Raw genomic sequence first — 18,636 nt, forward strand, 5'->3', positions numbered from 1 at the left:
ACCACTGCTGTCACACTGCGATGTCATGATGGCATAAGGGCTTACATGATATATATATATTGGAAAAAACTTCATCGCTACAATGAATAGAACTGCTACTGGTGGTCCAAAGGTGGTGCTACATTTCCCTACACACAGTGCCTCAGGTGGAACTATATTACATTCATCAGAGGTAGTCCCACTGCTACTTGCACTGGTGAAGAAGAAGAAACCATCACCACATCACTGCCACTACACCCCAAATCAACAGAAATGCCCATTTTCACATCCTATGAATGGGTCCATGGATGTAGGTTAGCATTTTTAGTTCAACAATCGTATCACCCTCTGTTATTCACTACATCGTGTAACCCTAAAGGTACAAAACACAAGGCCAGGATGTAACTCCATACCCTATCACTGGAGTCATGGGTTGTCTGGCTGGGCTTTGCTACTGGGGTGCCATCAGTGTATTGGGACAGAAGCAGGAGCCACTAGAGCAAAGGACAGTTTTGGAGTGAGCAGCTCTTCGAATTCAACCTTCTTGTCTCAGAAGACACTGCTGGAACGCTGGGAGGATGGGAAGATCTGCCCCCAACATTTCCAGTCTGGCTGCTATTTTTTCCTAAATCCACGGGACATACATCTTTGGAAGACCCATTGTACTGATTGATAGCTGTCAGACTTGTTTGCCTCCCTTTTTCCTGGAGACTGGAAACTTTGCATGCCTTATGTGGCAATACTGTGGGGGAGACGGGGAAGCGGGTATGGAATTTAAAAGCATTATTGTTACCAGAGGAAGGTATTTCTGGACCCATAAATCAGAAGAAGGCAGCAGTAGGGCTAGCATACTTGGAGCGTGTGAACAAACTTCATTTCCTGGGAGATTGGCGTTCAATCACCCTCTGTCATACTTCACTGATCAGAGGTGGACATGAGAGGAGTTCATTAAGGTGGAAGAAAAATAATATAATAGGCCCTCCCCTGTGTATGCACTACTCACGACCCCAGCATTCCCACCGTTCAAGGAAGCTCCAGAATGTGCCTAATGGAAAGAAGTTGTGTCCCTTGTCCCAAGGACATTTTCTTTAGGAAATGACACAGACAATGCTCCTTTTCCTCTCCTTTCTGTTTTCTACTGTCTAGTTTCTCTTAGAGCCAAACTAGACTTGTTGCAAAAGTAGATCTAGGAACAGGATCTCCCACATTTTTAAAAAAAGTGGTAATAGCAGCTATGGTGGGGCCAGATTTGGATCAGAACGTTTGCCTGGGGGGTGTTAACCCTTTCTCTGCCTGTCATTTTCCTATATAAAATCAAAGTGCCCTGTGGAGCAAACGATACAGGTACTTGTGTGATATGAACATGTTTCCCCATATGGGACAAGTAGCATTTCTGGGCCACGGGGTATTCAAATTGGTAAAACGGGGAGGGGGATCTCCAAAACATCAAGAGATCATATAAAGTTATAATAAGTAACAGACGCAAAAAACCACAGAGCTGCATAGATTGATCTTTACTCTCTTATCTGTTGTGGCAAAAGTCCAATCTGCATGTTCTTCTCATCATAAAGGCATTGAGGTGACAGTCCTATACACAGTTGTAGGAGTAAGTATCATTGAGTAGGCATGCATAGGATTTCAATCTATGTTATTGTTTAAACCAGAGATGGGGATCTTGACCCTCCAGATTTTGTTGGACTTCATCATTTCTTAGCATTGGTCATGCTGGCTTTGGCTGATAGGGCCTGGAGTTCAGCAGTATCTGGAGGGCACCAGGTTGGGGAAGGCTACTTTAGAAGCTCTTGGACCAAGCTTCTGGATCTATACTGATTCCTTCCTAAGACACTGCTTTTTAAAATGACTCTTTTTCTTTCTAATGAAGGAATGTTTCCCACCCTCCAGTAGTACCATGTGTCTTTGTGCCTTATATCCAATTTGCAAAAAATGTTAGGCAAGGGGTTCCATCGCCTTGTGCCAAACGTTGTTATAATGCTCTCCACTTCTATGTATTTATTATTATTTATTATTTTCAATTTATATACCGCCCTTAGCAGAATAGCTCTCAGGGCGGTGAACAAACAAGATAAAATACAATATATCATAATAAAAATCATAAAAACATATACAAACAAACAACAAAAAACACTACAAAAACACAATACGACAAAAATTAAAAATACGGATTAAAAGATTAAAATGGTTAAGAAAATTAAAATGCCTGGGAGCATAAAAAGGTCTTTACCTGGCGCCGGAAAGATAGAAGTGTAGGCGCCAGGCGTACCTCTTCGGGGAGGCTGTTCCACAACTCAGGGGCCACCACAGAAAAGGCCCTAGATCTAGTAACCACCCTCCGGGCTTCCCGATGGGTTGGTACCCGGAGGAGGGCCTTAGATTCTGAACAAAGTGAACGGGTAGGTTCGTATCAAGAGAGGCGTTCCACAAGGTATTGAGGTCCAACGCCGTGTAAGGCTTTATAGGTAAGAACCAGCACCTTGAATCTCGCCCGGAAGCAAATAGGAAGCCAGTGCAGACGCGCCAAGACAGGTGTTATATGCGAAGACCGACTGGTCCTCGTCAGTAGTCTGGCAGCTGCGTTCTGCACCAGCTGAAGCTTCCGAATTGTCTTCAGGGGCAGCCCTACGTAGAGCGCATTACAGTAATCCAATCTTGAAGTTACCAGAGCGTGAACAACGGAGGCGAGGTCGTCCCTGTCCAGATAGGGGCGTAGTTGGGCTACCAGACGAAGATGGTAAAACGCATTCCGTGCCACCGAGGCCACTTGGGCCTCGAGAGACAGGGAAGAGTCGAGAAGAACCCCCAAACTACGTACCTGTTCCTTCAGGGGGAGTGTAACCCCATTCAGAACAGGGTTAACATCCACCATCTGAGCAGGGAAAGCATTCACCAACAATGTATCGGTCTTGTCTGGATTGAGTCTCAGTTTATTAGCTCTCATCCAGTCCATTATCGCGGTCAGGCAACGGTTCAGCACATCAACAGACTCACCTGAAGAAGATGAAAAGGAGAAATAGAGCTGCGTGTCATCAGCATACTGATGGCAACGCACTCCAAAACTCCTGATGACTGCACCCAGCGGCTGCATGTAGATGTTGAAAAGCATGGGGGACAAAACCGACCCCTGAGGGACTCCGCAATGGAGAGTCCATGGTGTCGAGTGATGTTCCCCAAGCACTACCTTCTGGTGACGATCTGCGAAGTAGGAGTGGAACCACTGCCAAGCAGTGCCCCCGACACCCAACTCCGCGAGTCTCCTCAGAAGGATACCATGGTCGATGGTATCAAACGCCGCTGAGAGATCAAGGAGAATCAACAGAGTCACACTCCCCCTGTCCCTCTCCCAACACAGGTCATCATACAGGGCGACCAAGGCTGTTTCGGTGCCAAAACCGGGCCTGAAACCGGATTGAAACGGATCTAGATAATCAGTTTCATCCAAGAGCGCCTGGAGTTGGCTGGCAACCACCCACTCCAAAACCTTGCCCAGAAAAGGGACATTCGCCACCGGTCTATAGTTGTTTAAATTATCTGGGTCCAAGGAGGGTTTCTTTAAAAGAAGTCTCACTACTGCCTCCTTGAGGCTACCAGCGACCACTCCCTCCCTCAAGGAGGCATTAACCACCTCCTTGGCCCAACCGGTGGTTCCAGCCCTGCCAGCTTTCACTAGCCAAGATGGGCAAGGATCCAGAACAGACGTGGTCGCCCGAACCATTCCAAGCACCTTGTCCACTTCCTCGAGCTGCACCAACTGAAACTCATCCAATAAAGAAGGACAAGGCCGTGCTCCGGACACTTCAATGGATTCATCTGTCACAACATCAGAGTCAAGGTCCCTGCGGATACATGCAATCTTATCTTGAAAGTGTCCAGCAATTTCATTACAGCGGGTCTCAGATGTTTCCATAGTATCGTGGGGGCCAGAGTGTAAGAGCCCTCGCACGACTTTAAAAAGCTCCGCTGGGCGGCTTAAAGATGATCTAATAGAGGCAGCAAAATAGAGCTTCTTTGCTGTCCTTACCGCTTTTGTATACAACTTATTGGTGGCACTTACCAAGGCATGATTGTATCCACTGGGAGTTTTCCTCCATCTGCACTCCAGCCTCCTCCTCTCATGTTTCATCGCTCTCAGCTCCGGGGTATACCGCGGAGCTGTATGAGCTCTACAGCGAAGGGGGCGCGCGGGAGCGATCGTGTCAATAGCCCGGGTCATTTCTGTATTCCACAGTGCGACCAGGGCCTCGACAGGAGCACCAGTCCTATCAGCCGGAAAATCTCCCAGAGCCCTCTGAAAACCTACAGGATCCATCCGGCTCCGGGAGCGGATCAACTTAATAGATCCTCCACCTTTGCAGAGGGAAAGAGCCGCTGTAAGACTAAATCTCAGCAAGCGGTGATCTGTCCATGACAATGGGGTAGATGAAAAACACCCCACCATCAGATCACCATCTCCATGTCCAGTGGCGAAGATCAAATCAAGAGTGTGTCCCGACACATGTGTTGGGCCAGTAGAAAATTGAGACAGCCCCATTGTTGTCATGGAGGCAATGAAGTCCTGAGCTGCGCCAGATAAGACAGCCTTGGCATGGACGTTGAAATCCCCCAGTACCAAAAGTCTAGGGGACCTCAAAAGGACCTCCGAGACTATCTCTGTCAGCTCAGCTAAGGAAGCTGTTGGGCAGCAAGGTGGACGGTACACCAACAGTATTCCTAGTCTGTCTCCCTGGCCCAACACAAGGTGGAGACATTCCAAACCAGTCGCCGTCTGGACAGGGTGCTTGGTGAGAGGAAAAGAACTCCTATAGACCACAGCGACCCCCCCTCCCCGGCCCTCAGATCTACCACAGTGCTGAACCAAATACCTGGGTGGGCAAAGCTGGGAAAGAGCAACTCCTCCCTGATCAGCCACCCAGGTCTTGGTTATACATGCCAGGTCGGCACCCTCCTCCAGAATTAAATCATGGACAAGTGAGGTTTTATTATGTACCGACCTGGCATTCAAAAGCAGCACTTGGAGATCCGAGAGCTGGCTGATAGACAACCCTGTGGATATGAGGAGAACCGGAACAAGACACAGACACAATTTGTCTGGGATGAGTTCCCCTTACCTGGCCTGTTCTCCTCCTAACGCCATAGCTCCCATTACCCGTCACTACGTTAATCGGGGGCCCCGAGAGCCCCCCCACAAAGGATGGAATCTTATCTCCCAGGCACATGTTAAAAATACACAAAACCACACAAACAAGCAAACATACCAATCATTCACCCCACATTAGCCCCCACACACACCCAAACAAACGTTAAAATGAGTTAATCCTCGTCAAGCAGCGATGGCAGTCTCAAGTCCCATCCAAAGGCAAGCCGCAGCAAGGACACCAGGACAGCAACACAGCCCCAAGCAGCAACAGAAGCGCCACACGCAAGCAAGAAAGCGGCGAGGTGGCAAAGATATACGCCGCAGTGATAGTGTCCTGGGCAACGGCACGGCCCTCAGCGATGATGAAGACGCCCGCAACCAGCGGCGGCGATGGCGGCAACACAGTCCGCAACAGCGAAGTCCACCGGCAGCAACGCGGCACCTCGGCGAAGATGACAACGCCCCGCGCGTAAGCGGGCAGGCAGCAGCAATGGCGGCAGCACGGACCACAGCAACGGAGTCTCCAGCAGCGATATCTCTTGAGGCCTGAATCTTGAGCGACCTTTCACAGTGCTGAAAGAACTGTCTTAATCCCACATCAGTAATTTTCCAGGAATCATCATGGCAATGATCAAGAGTAAACGCTGGGGATGGCGATTCCCTAAGTGGATCAACCAGTCATCATTCAAGCAGTGGCAGTTTGTAAGCTGGATCGCCTTCCCTTGTATGAAGAATAGCTGGCCGTCAGTCATGCCCAGTTTCATTCCAGGGACTTCAGCTATCTCAAGAGACAGCAACCCAAAGGAACGAGCAGCAAGCACCCATATGTTCAGATACTCACTCCCAGGACAGGTCTTCTTCAGTCCTCTAGTGCTGTAGCTGTTCTAACTTTCCATTTGTACATTGCCAGTCCCATGTAAAGTAAATTACATGGATGTATAATAAAAATAAAATAAAATAGCCCTCTTTAGTTCATCTGCTTGTAAAACCTACATGCAAACAAGGAGGGTGGGAATGAGAACTCTAAGCCCTCCCTCCCATAGCCTTCCAACTCGTGGAGGGCAAAGGACTGAAGTGGGTAGGGAAGAGCCTCCTCTACTTGTGGAAGTTATCTGCACAGTTTGGAACCTCAAATATGTAGGTAAGACCTTGGATACAACTTGGATAGTTGCACCTCTTGTATTGCTATGCATCAATATTATTCACTAATAGGCAAAAAAAAAACCTTGTGGTTTAAGAATGTACCTATAGCCAACAGATATTTCTATCAAACTTTAAAAAGCAGGGAAATTGGGCAGCTATAGTGAATGCACCAGGGGAGCAGGAGACCTGACCTCCTTTCTGAGATATTATACTGCCCTACAAATTTGTATAAATGCAAACACAATTTGGGTTGTCTTTCCAGTCCAGTCCACTTTCTGTGTAGCTTGGAAGAATTTAGTAATATGTGCCTCTGAGCACATGGTGAGTGGTGGCAACACCTGCAATCAGCCCAAAGAACAGAAACAAGACATGTGCTATGCTGATCTTGTTTTAGCGGTAGGAAGCAACAATATTAAGACAGTTGATGTACTTCATATTCACTTTAAATATGTTTGCAATTTTAGTGAAGTTTCCTATAGTAAATTATTTTCTTTTCCTTCTTTTTCTGTGAATATGTGCAATACAGCAACACTGCATAATTCATACTAAAAAAACCTCCAGAAACAATTGTGGAATAATGGCACTCTCCAGTGGATATGAGTAGTGTCTCAATCTGCACAAGGTAAAACAGTGGGAGATGAAATATATTCTAGCAAATTTCTAGGTGTGCTCTATGTGTTACAGTAAATGACCATGCCCACCCTTCCTTAAGCGGAGTGATTTAAGGTTAAGCAGGCTGAACATATGCATCTTGGACATAGCAAGTTTGTTTTTTCCAGCAGCTAGATTCATTGCTTAAGTAACAACATATTGTAATCAGTCTAACTTTATATCAAACTGCAGTTTCAGATTCAACTGTTAATGCACCCAAAATAGAAATAGAATATAACCTCAATTTTGAAACACAAAAGGCTAACCAATAAAAATGCTTTGATATTAATAAAAATAAATTGGACACAGATTTCTGGGTTGACTAATGAGTGAAATATAATGTTCTAGGTTAGATTCTCTATAGAAACAGTAGTAATACAGGAAAGAAGCAAAGTAAGAAGAACACCAAAGAACATACAGTAAATGTAATTCTTTGTCTTTAGACATGCAGTCCTGATTGCAAAATTCCCAGAGAATTCTGGGGATTGGAGCACTGTGAGGGGAATAGGGAGTCTCCTAACAACTCTCAGCATGCTTCAGAAACTACACTTTGGGGGAAGCCATGACTGTTTAAAGTGGAATAAATGTCTGGCATAGGTGTGGCCCCCTGATTAGCCAAACCAAACAGCTGTTAGTCTGGCTTTTAGAACACTAACGGTTGGTTCTTACTTAGTATGCCTGTGCTATCACAGGCTCCAATGTTAATTTTCTTAAAATAATTAAAAATCAGCCATGCATTTTTTTGAACTTTTAAACTGCAGAAGACGTAGGTCAGAGAATGGAGCAAGGTCAGTAATGGGTTACAGGTACTCTGTGAACATGGCACTGACAGAAAAGAGTCCAACAGAGGTCTGGATTTGTTTACTTGTGTTTTAGACTTTGAACTGTGGATTCTCTCCTGAGTGTTTTGCGTAACACCATTAAAACTTAGCAGGTTTTAAACAAGCATTTCTGAGTTCAGGACTATAAGTTTTGTAAGATTTTGTTTTGAAATGAGCTTATGGGGAAGAGCAGAATGATATGGGGGATATTTTCAATTTAACATGGTGGAATGTAAAAAGTCCATGCTGGCTATAGTATACAGACACTCTTGTGGCTGTATAATTTGTCCTTTTACAACAAAAGACTGGTTCCTTCTGAAACATGAACCTGTATTCCCCTCCCCAAATACACCAGTATTTCAAGATGTTTCTTTTTATAAACATATTTGCCTTGTTGAAAGTCAAGACTGCACATTTATCTGAATCTTTTGTTACAAGTTTGTCCCATTCATAATCTGCCTTTGAGTGCCCTGTTGTGGACTTCTCAGGAGACATTTTTTTCTGAGAAACGTTGGACATCTTTTTTCCCCTCACACATATAGCCCTAGAAAAGGCAGGTCACATTGCAGAATTTTGTCTGAATATTCTCCACCATGGTTTGCTACACAATACCCTAGAACAGTGTGAGGTCCTGGACATTGTGGAGGATGCAGAACAATGGCCAGGCTGTAACAGTTGCTGCAGCTGTCACTTGAAGTCATAGCAAAAAAGGAAAGAAAAGAACTGTGCTACCAACACTATTATTGGTGGGCTCCATCCGCAAAAAATGGCTGGAAATGTTCTCCTTCTCCTGGAGAAATTCAGTGAAATGGTCTCCAGCCACAGTTTTTCCAATCAAATCCTAATAGGATTGAACTCAGACTTTTTTCCAATTCCAAAATAACTTTTCTCATAATTGTTATTAAGATCTGCTTGGAAATACTTGGTTGAATAGGCAGCCCAAAAATGTACTGGCATTGGCAAGCAAATGGCTATTGGGAAGGTGCCAACCATCTTAGACTGTTAAATGTTACACCAGTAGATTGAGCCAGTGCTGTTGTTTTGACTGGTGAGATTTCCTCTGGACTGGTCCCAGTCAACTGTCTAGAAGGCTGCATTTTGTACCAACTTCAGTAATTTCTCAAAGGTAGTTGCCATCACCAGCAGATGAACAACATTCTAGGGTTAACATTAAACATGATTGCAAAGACAATGGTCCTTGGACTTAGGGCACATCTACGCAGAGGTTTAATGTTTGTCTTGTGCTACTCACTTCCCCTTTTAATTTGCATGGTTCACATGACATTACTGGCAAACAGAAGCTATCACACAGTTTCCCCCTGTAAATCTGTACTAACCCAATCCTCTGATAATCCAAAAAGGGAAGAAAAAAAATCTTCACTCCATATCTCTAGGGCTTGTAGACACTTTGCTCCGATGCTTTTAGATCGGTGTGTCAATCATTCCCCTCTCCGTGTCCACTCCCTCCTCCCTTCTTTCATTTCATTTCCTGTGGGCTGAAGAGAAACTTCCGCTGCTCTCTCCCGGTCTGCATGGCTTTTCTATGTTGCTGCAAATGGTGCCTTATTTTTCTTTCCCCCCTAATTTGTGCACAAAAGCATAACACTGCTCAAAGAAAGATTTGTATTTCATCTGTATTGAACCAGTGAAAATACAAATAACCGCACTTCCAGGTAGTTTTTTTTAAAAAATGAAATTTATTAGTAGAACAAACTGAGCATGCTCGGTTGCCAGGTAACCAGAGGGAGTGAAAATATTGAATTAGAGGGTGTGGTCTTTAGGAAACTGCATGATTGATCCTTCCCCTCAAGTGTGACTAGAAAACACCATGTTTGCAGCTGGTATTGACCCGTTACCATGGACGGTGCAAACAGAAAACAGAGGTAAAAACAGCATTTTTAGCACGAAGTTATGCTCCCATATGGATAAGACCTGAGTGTCCAGTGGGAGCAGCAGGCAGTGTCTTTCCTTCCATACTTGCTACTACATCTGCATGTGGTTCTCAGTAGCTTATGCTAGTTATTTCTAATCTCTGTTTGGATCATTAGTGCCTCTTTTAATTTATTTATCCAATTTTACCGCTGGAAACACTTCATGATTTACAGTCCTTTCCTAAGTGCACATATTAATAAGGCTTCTCCCCATTTCCTCAAGAGACAATTATCATGTCCCCATGATGGGAAACGACGGTGAGAACCTAAGGGAGTCAGCAAGGGCCAGATAAATTTGAATAAATTTAAGCTGCTGCTGCTGCTATTCTGAAACCAGAGCATAGGCTGCCTTTCCAGGCATTTTGGTATCAGGAATGGCCCTAAATTGGGGTGGGCAGACTTGAGGCTTGTGGAATCCATTTTGTTTTTTACTTGAACCCTGAGATCCATCAACCAAAGGTTGTTGCAAAATAAATACATTTAGAATTAAAGAATTTGGAGCCCATACATTTTTTGTGTGTACCAGAATGGAGTTCACAGTCCTTCCACACACAAAAAATCCACTTGATTATCCAAAGCTTTCTTTGTTTCGGCAGTATAATTTAGGGCAGCCTTTCCCAACCAGTGTGCCTCCAGATGTTGTTGGACCACAACTCCCATCAGCCTCAGTAAGCTTTGCCAATGGTCAGGAAAGATGGGAGTTGTGGCCCAACAACATCTGGAGGCACACTGGTTGGGAAAGGCTGATTTAGAGCATGGGGAACCATTTTTTGTTGCTACTATAAAATGACTGGGAGTCAAAAATCCTTGCTAACCTACTGCAAATTCCCCAGACTTCTGGCAATAGATCCCAATCTACCTTCTCCCCAACCCTGCCTTTATTAACGGTGCAACACGAGTAGTCCTGAAAGGGGGCTAGATTCTGGGAACAGGGACCATTTTCCTTCCTCTAAATTCCTGTTTGATTATTTTTTTATAATGCCTGTTAGTGTTGCTATATACTCTAGTTTAAAGTAGCATTGTTTTATTTTGCTGTCAACGTAGCTGCTGGGTACACATGATCTTGACTGATTCTGTTCAACTTTATATTGAGGCTGGCAGCATACGCAGGACTATATAGGATTATGCTTCCTGTTCAACAGTTAACTAGCACTTTGGGCCTGCCCATCTCTTTTCCCATCAATAGTGCTTTGACCCTTTTGGCCATAGCCTTTGTGTGATGACTGGTGTCTTGTTTAACTTCTAGAAGTTTGGATCATTCATTAAAATTCCATTGCACTTCATTCATCTGAAACTTGAGCTGTTACAGTCATTCTGAAATTCTGTGATTTAATTTGATACCCGAGTCAACTTTCTCACTGTGTAACTGTTCTAAAATATTTTCCAAAGTTGGCTCTGATTTTGCAAAAATATAGACGACAATGGCCAATTGAAGCAGCCATACGGCACTCAGACTAGATAGGCCTCGCTCCTCTGTGCCCGGTAGCACTCAGAGGGCAGCAATGTAAACATCCCGTTGTGTTTCTTGCCACAGCCTTTGTCCCCTCTGACAGATTGCACTACACCTAGTCCCTGTTACAGCCAAGGAGTGCCTCAGTCCCCTGCCCATCAGCTGAGGGTCCCAAGGCTACAACAAACATTCCAGCATAATGACTTTCCCCAGTCTCCATGTCACTACAGTCAGTGAGTAAACGAGAGGAAGAGCCGAGGCCTTGCAACGCCTCCCTGCCTTCCTTTCTCATGCCTTAAATTGCATGTACTTAATATGGGCAGCTCCTCATAGCAACCAGAAACTGACAAGCCACTTTCCATTGATTATTAATATCATCTGTATCAGCCTCACCAACCTGGTGCCCTCCAAATGTTTTAGACTACAACTCCCATCAGGCCCAGCCTGGTTGGCGCTGATGGGAATTGTATTTCAAAACATCTGGAGGGCACCAGGTTGGCAAAGGCTGATCTATATCTTCTCCCAGGCAGCATACTGTATAAGATGGATCAATATATTTAATGTTCACAATTCAGATGTCACTGTAGTTTTCAGACTTAAAAAGGCAATAGGGCTTTTCTCAAACTTCGGCTCTTTTCCTGCTGAACCTTTGCTTGGACTCAGAACAGCTGGCTTCAAACATAGTTCATCAGAGAGGCAATCGTGGCAGAGCCCATCTACATTCCTCTCCATCCATCAGAATTAACCTTTTTTGTGCTCATATGATTCTTCTTAGCTAGAACACAAATATTTAACAACTTTAAAAAGAACCCATTGATTTCCCATTTTTATTTTTACAGAAAGTAGCCTTAATGGTATCACATGACTCTCATTGGAAGTGATAAAACATAGGTCATAAAGCAAAGCTTTATCACTCTGCACAAGGGGTATAAATAACAGCTATTGCCCAACCTCGCTGTGCCTGCTAAGCTCAAAGAGTTTCTATATACACTTCTGATTCTTACAAAGCTAATGTTCATTATCATTTCTTGTTGCATATTATGAGCCCCCATCTCAGAGTCTTTGTCCACAGCCAGGCCTACATGCCCCTGCACAGCCTATCTGATTTATGGGGACAACGGTCAGGACTGACACCCTAATGAAATCCATGACACCCCATTAATGGGGCTGTTTGTTACTAGTTGTATATCCTCCCAGCTGTGCTTAGAAAGGCACACAAAGGCAGTCTATAAAGGCCACGGACTGAGTGACAAACCCACACAATCCAGTCTCTCAATGACAGCTGTGCAAAGTCTGGGAAATTCACTGAGTGTGCAGTGACGACTTTCTTGGGACCTACGTGTAAAGATAATTCCAGTGAACATATATCACTGTAACCTGCCCCTAACAGAACTAGTCGTGCTATTCCTGCCTGTTCAGGTGGAAGTTCAAAAGCTAGGTTATGGCTGTCAAGGAGATGCCGCTGGAAATGACATCCACGTGGTGAGATCTCCAGATCCCAGCTGTAATGTGTACAGCGCTTACCACATGCCATAGAGCCAGCATGCTCCTGGTATCCCTGCCAGTGACTGCTGGTGACATGGACTGAGTCACGTAGCAAGAGACTGTACACACTGTGGGGGTGCTCCCCCCCTCCTGGTAACTGCAACATATCACTGAGCCTTAAGCTTACAGTGGCAAGGGCTCCCTACTACTTTGAGATCTTCTCTACTATACATTTTTTGACTCTGATCAGTTTCCTCTGCATGTTAGCTTGTCATCGTTTCTTCAGTGAAGTTTCTTAGACTCTGTGATAAGAAATTAAGATATACAGAAGCTTCAGGTTTGCGAGAGCTGAGCTGCTGGATCAAAGCTGAGTTCTGCTAAGAGCTCAGATCCTCTGCAGGTTGCTTCACATGGTGTAATTAACACTCATCTTGTTAAGGCAGGCAAGAGAACCTTTTCTATTTATTTATAAACTAAATAGAATAAGACCTTATTCTGTTAAAGTCTGTCAGGTAAGTGGAATGTCCAGATGCTTTCAGTTGTAACATGCTTTTACAAATACGTAGCATTGCCAGGTGGCAATCTGGAGATCCCACCTATACCTTTTAATGCTCTGAGCAGGGAATTCTTTCACCGCGCTCCATCAGAGAGCCACTTGTAAATGCAGTGTCCTTTTCTAGTTGTGGCTAAGTTTCCTGGAATGAGCAAAGTAGGAATTCATCTCTGGCTCTTTCCAAACACAACAGCTACAGTTTAGTGCTATTCCTTTCAACATTAAAAAAATGTTTATGTCCTGAAAAGTCACCTTCTGACTGATCAAACAAAGTGCAGGGGTAGGGAACCCATGACCCTCCAGAGGTTGCTGGCCTCTACCTCCCTTTAGCCCCAGCATGGTCAATAGTCAGAGATGATGCGAGTTGCAGCCCGGCATCATCTGGAGGGCCACAGGTGGGTTGAACTAAGGTTCATATCCCCTTTCCTGGATGACCTTTGGCTGGCGACTCTCTCTAACCTACCATTCACAGGGAATGCCCAGAGCTTAATCTACCTCAAATGTTGTGGTGGTAAGAAAATTGGGGTCAGGAGCTCCACAGAGAAAAAAAGTGCAGGCTATAAATACAAACATACAAGTTGAAAGACTGGAACTACTGGACCCAGGAGAAGCAACTTAAAATGAATGCATCGCATTTGAGTAGTTAATTAGCAGAGTTACACAAAATTGCAACAAGAAAACAAGATGGATATAAATGTGGTTATCTTTAATTAAAACCTAAGTTAAATCTAATGAATTGTCACGATTGTGAAACTTTTTTCATTTTTTTACGATAGTGCCATACAGCCTGAGCCTACATTTGCCAAGGATAAAAGGTACCCTCCCAAAAATGCAATCCCCATTACCACCACATATACACATATTTCAAATACTTAGGAAAACATTGGGATGTATCCAAACCTTCCTCTTCTCCGAGGCATTTTAATTTAAGTTAATTTAATTTTAATTTTAAATGTGTTGTAATCTGATTTTAGATTTTGTACTTTTTATATGCTCTGTTGTATTACTGTGTAATTTTATTGTATTTTTTGTTGTTCACTGCCCAGACAGCTATTGCTAGTCGGGCGGTATATAAGTTTAATAAATAATAATAATAATAATAACTAAGTTAGTCTCAGAGTAGACCTACTGAAATTAATGAACCTAATCATGTCCTTTAATTTCAATAGGTCTACTCTGATATCAATATAACCCATTGGTTCTGAGGGAGTAGAAGTGGGCACCACTGCTGTGGACTCTCTGCTGCAACCCTGTCCCATCCTCGGAGCAAGCAAAACTGGGCTGAATAGTTTCAGTTTTGCAGCAGACATCTGTGTGAGTGGTTGGCCTTTCATGGTCTCCTTCAGGACTAGAGTAGTCGTAGTCCCAGAGGAATTCGCAACTGGAAACAATCCTAGATAAATTGTTCTTGTTATTTCACTAAATGAAGGTTTTCTTCCCAGTGAGTTGTAAGAAATAAAAAGTTGTTAGAAAAAGTGTAACTCCTGTCCTACTTTAAATGTTTGTTTTCCATTGCAAGATTAGAAGATGAAGGCTTCTGACAATGACAGGCCAAATGTTAATGCAGCAACAGCTGCAAATACACTACTGAGGAGCTGTCATTCTACTGCGAAGGAACTACATAATTAGTTTAGCTTTACTCAACATATGACTGTAGAATGTGTACATACAAATGCACAGAGGAAACACACCTTGGTATAGAGTGGCTGGCCCCATTGTGGGCATGACTGAAAAGTGTACGAACTCTGGAGGTATGCTACCGACTAATTATGCACCTGATCATTTGTCAGCTGCCAGCACAGGCACAACCCTCTATCTCGCCCATTAGTCTCGACAACAACAAAAGCCTCTTTCCACCTGGCACTATCCCATTGGTAATTTCATCAATAGCATTTGCATTACCTAAGGTGAAGCACCTTCCCATTTGACACCTCTGTCATTCAAGTCCAAATATCATATGGACTTAAGACAACTTTGTTCCATTTGGTTCTTGGCTTCCATGTTTCCCCTGCAAGGACAGGCCCAATCAGCCTATGGAGGAAAACTTGTTATACCTGCACCAATTCTGCACATTCACCCATTGCGTTGCATGGTCCCTTCAATCTAATAACCTTTTACTTCAGGTGTCCCTGTGACGTCCTTCCCCAGCACCACCTGTGAAGCTCTCACTTGGGGCTACCAGCAGACAGGAACGTCAGGTTTATTCTTACCCTTTACAGCTCTAGCACAGATCTCCCTAGATCCCACTGCTAGGCAGCAGCACCAGTCACTTTCTGTAACCCAAACTCCCAGAGACTTTGCCTCAGTCTCTCTATAGCTTGTTACTTTGTGACTGTGTGCCTACGCTGTTCCCAACCCCCTTGTATCTTTATATAAAAAGCATACAACTCTGGGTTGCTCTGGATAGTGACTTGTTACAATCTCTCCCTTCACCGCTGCCACCATTAGATACAGTTTCTGTTCAGCCTTGGTAATTACCTTGCCCTCCCTTCTGGTCTGTATATTTCCCCAGCCAAGGATCAGGCCTTTGGTAAACCAAACAAGTATTTATTTAATATCAGAAATAATAAGATTACTTAAGGAATGTTTCACAAGCGTATGCTTTCATCTATATTCTGTTAGGTACTTAACTTCTTACCAATTGCCTCAGAACCCTGACTCACTCTCGAACACCACCTCTCAATTCACCACCTCCTTACACCTTCTAAAAACCACCTCCCAGATTCAACTGTCAGCTGCTGCTGCTGTGACTCTGCCGCCGCCATCGCCCGTTCTCCTGCTGCGCCCGGTGTTTCCTATCCCGGCCGTTTTGCTGCGCCCTTGTCACGGCCTGGGCTTGTTGTTGTCGACGTCGCTGCTGTGTCCTCGGTGGCGGCCTGTGCCTTTCATCGCTGCCGCTGGGACTTGTGCTTCTTGTCGCTGCTGGATTGCTTCCTGGGAGGGCGGCGTTCCCCGGCCCGGAGCACCTCCTGTTTGACGGGGGAGCGGCCAGCGGGGAGTGTGGTGCAGTGGAGCCAAGCAGTGGTACAGGAGTCGGATTGGGAGCTACTGGTCATGCTGGAAAGACGGTGGGGAGGGCTGGGGATGGGGAGAGCCGTTGTGGAGATCCAGAAGCGACGAGAGACAGAGGGGCAGAGGCCTCTGCTATTGGCAAACCAACTCCACCTGGGGGCCGAAGAGACACGGATAATATAATTTATTGAGGGGTGGGGGGGCCTGCCTGATCAGCAGACAGGGGGGAGGCATGTGCAAATCAGGGGGGGTTGTTAAGGAGGGGATGGGGAGCCACCATATTAAAAGGCTAGGCGGCAGATCCTGGAAAGGCATGGGTGGCAGGCCACGCCAATTTAGGGGAACTAGGGATGGATGTGTTATATCCATCCCTTGTTCCGGGTCTGTCCACAACCGGAAGATGACTGGGGGATGCAGGACTCCATCCAACCTCCGACTGCTGTTGTGTAACGCCAGGTCTGTGGTACAGAAGACATCTCTCATCCATGATTTGATTCTGGATGAGAACGCAGACCTGGTGTGTATTACGGAAACCTGGCTGGACGAGGCCTCAGCCCCCATACTTGAGGCCATGTGTCCAGCCGGTTTCCAATATGCACAGCAGCCGAGGATTGGTAGGCGGGGAGGGAGTGTGGCAGTTATCTATCGAGGGTCCTTGGTTTTCGCCAGACCCCCCCTCTATGAGACCAAGTTTGTTGACTGCATGTACTGGAGGTTGGGCCCAAAGGGCAGTCTAGGGATCCTGCTAGTGTACCGCCCACCCCGCTGCACAGCAGACTCCCTGGCCGAGGTGCTGGAGGTGGTCTCGGCTGTACGGGCGTTGTCCCCAGAATTGTTAGTGCTGGGTGACTTTAACGTGCATGCCGAGGCCGCTCTCATGGGAGCCCCTCGGGATTTCATGGAAACCATGACTTCTTGGGAACTGCACCTTAGTAATACAGGGCCCACCCATGTTGTCGGTCATGCTCTCGACCTTGTGTTTGTCTCAGGAGGGGAAGGGAGTGCTCTGAAAATGGGGGCTGTTTCTTCTAACCCCGTGTCATGGTCAGATCACTACCTGGTGAATATGGACCTCTCAATGCCACACACCCTCCACAGGGGACAAGGACCTATTCAGATGGTCCGCCCCAGATGCCTGATGGATCCTAAAGGATCCCTGAATGCACTGGGGGATTTGGAGCTGACTGAAGGACCCCCGGTCGAGACCCTGGTGGTGGAGTGGAACAGGGAGATCACTAGGGCGATAGACCGGGTGGCTCCGAAACGTCCTCTCCCCCTGAATAGAACTCAGACAGCACCCTGGTATTCTCCACGGTTGCGGGGTCTGAGACAGGAGGTGAGACGACTAGAGCGCCGGTGGCGGAAATCTCGCACCGAGGACGATCGGACACTGGTTAGAGCAGCAATAGCAGCCTTCCAGGTGGCAACAAAGGCAGCGAAGAGGGAATTCTTTGCTGCCTCTATTGCGTCGGCAGTGTTGTCCCAGGAGGTTGTTCCAGGTGGTCCGAAGCCTGGTCGGTCCAGTTGCTCAGGAACCCTTGGAGCACTCTAAAGCCACCTGTGACACATTTGCTAAACACTTTGCCAACAAAATCGAACGCCTGAAGAGCATGATTCCGTATGCCGTGGATACAGAAAGTGGGCCAGAGTCGGCCAGTTGTATTCCGGTCCGATGGGATCGGTTTCAGCCTCTCCTCGCTGAGGAAGTGGACAAGGTGCTCTCTACCGTGAAGCCAACCACCTGTCTTCTGGACCCTTGCCCTTCGTGGCTCATTATGAGCTGCAAAGAGGAACTGGGTGAAGGGATCAAGGCAGTGGTAAATGCATCCTTGAAAGAGGGGGCAATGCCATCAGCCCTCAAGGAGGCAGTGATAAAGCCCATCTTAAAAAGTCCTCCTTGGATCCCCAAGAGTTGAATAACTTTCGCCCAGTCTCTAATTTACCATTCTTGGGCAAGGTGATAGAGCGAGTAGTGGCCAAACAGTTACAGACACACTTGGATGAAGCGGATTATTTGGATCCATTCCAATCGGGCTTCAGGCCTGGACATGGAACTGAAACAGCCTTGGTCGCCCTGGTGGATGATATGAGGAGGGCGTTGGATAGGGGAGAATATACCTTCCTCGTCCTCCTAGATCTCTCAACGGCTTTTGATACTGTTGACCACGGTATCCTGTTGAATCGCCTAGAGGGATTGGGAATGGGGGGCACTGTTTTGCAGTGGTTCCGTTCCTATCTCTCAGGCAGGTGTCAACGGATGGCATTGGGGGATGAGGTTTCAGACCCTTGGCCCCTTAATTGTGGGGTGCCACAGGGTTCTATCCTCTCCCTCATGCTATTTAACATCTATGTGAAGCCGCTGGGAGCGATCATCAGGAGTTTTGGGCTGCAGTGTCACCAATATGCGGATGACACTCAGCTCTATCTCTCCTTTAAGTCCTCACCAGAGTTGGCTGTGA

This window comes from Rhineura floridana, chromosome 7 (assembly GCF_030035675.1).
Source record: "Rhineura floridana isolate rRhiFlo1 chromosome 7, rRhiFlo1.hap2, whole genome shotgun sequence".
NCBI classification, from domain to species: domain Eukaryota; kingdom Metazoa; phylum Chordata; class Lepidosauria; order Squamata; family Rhineuridae; genus Rhineura; species Rhineura floridana.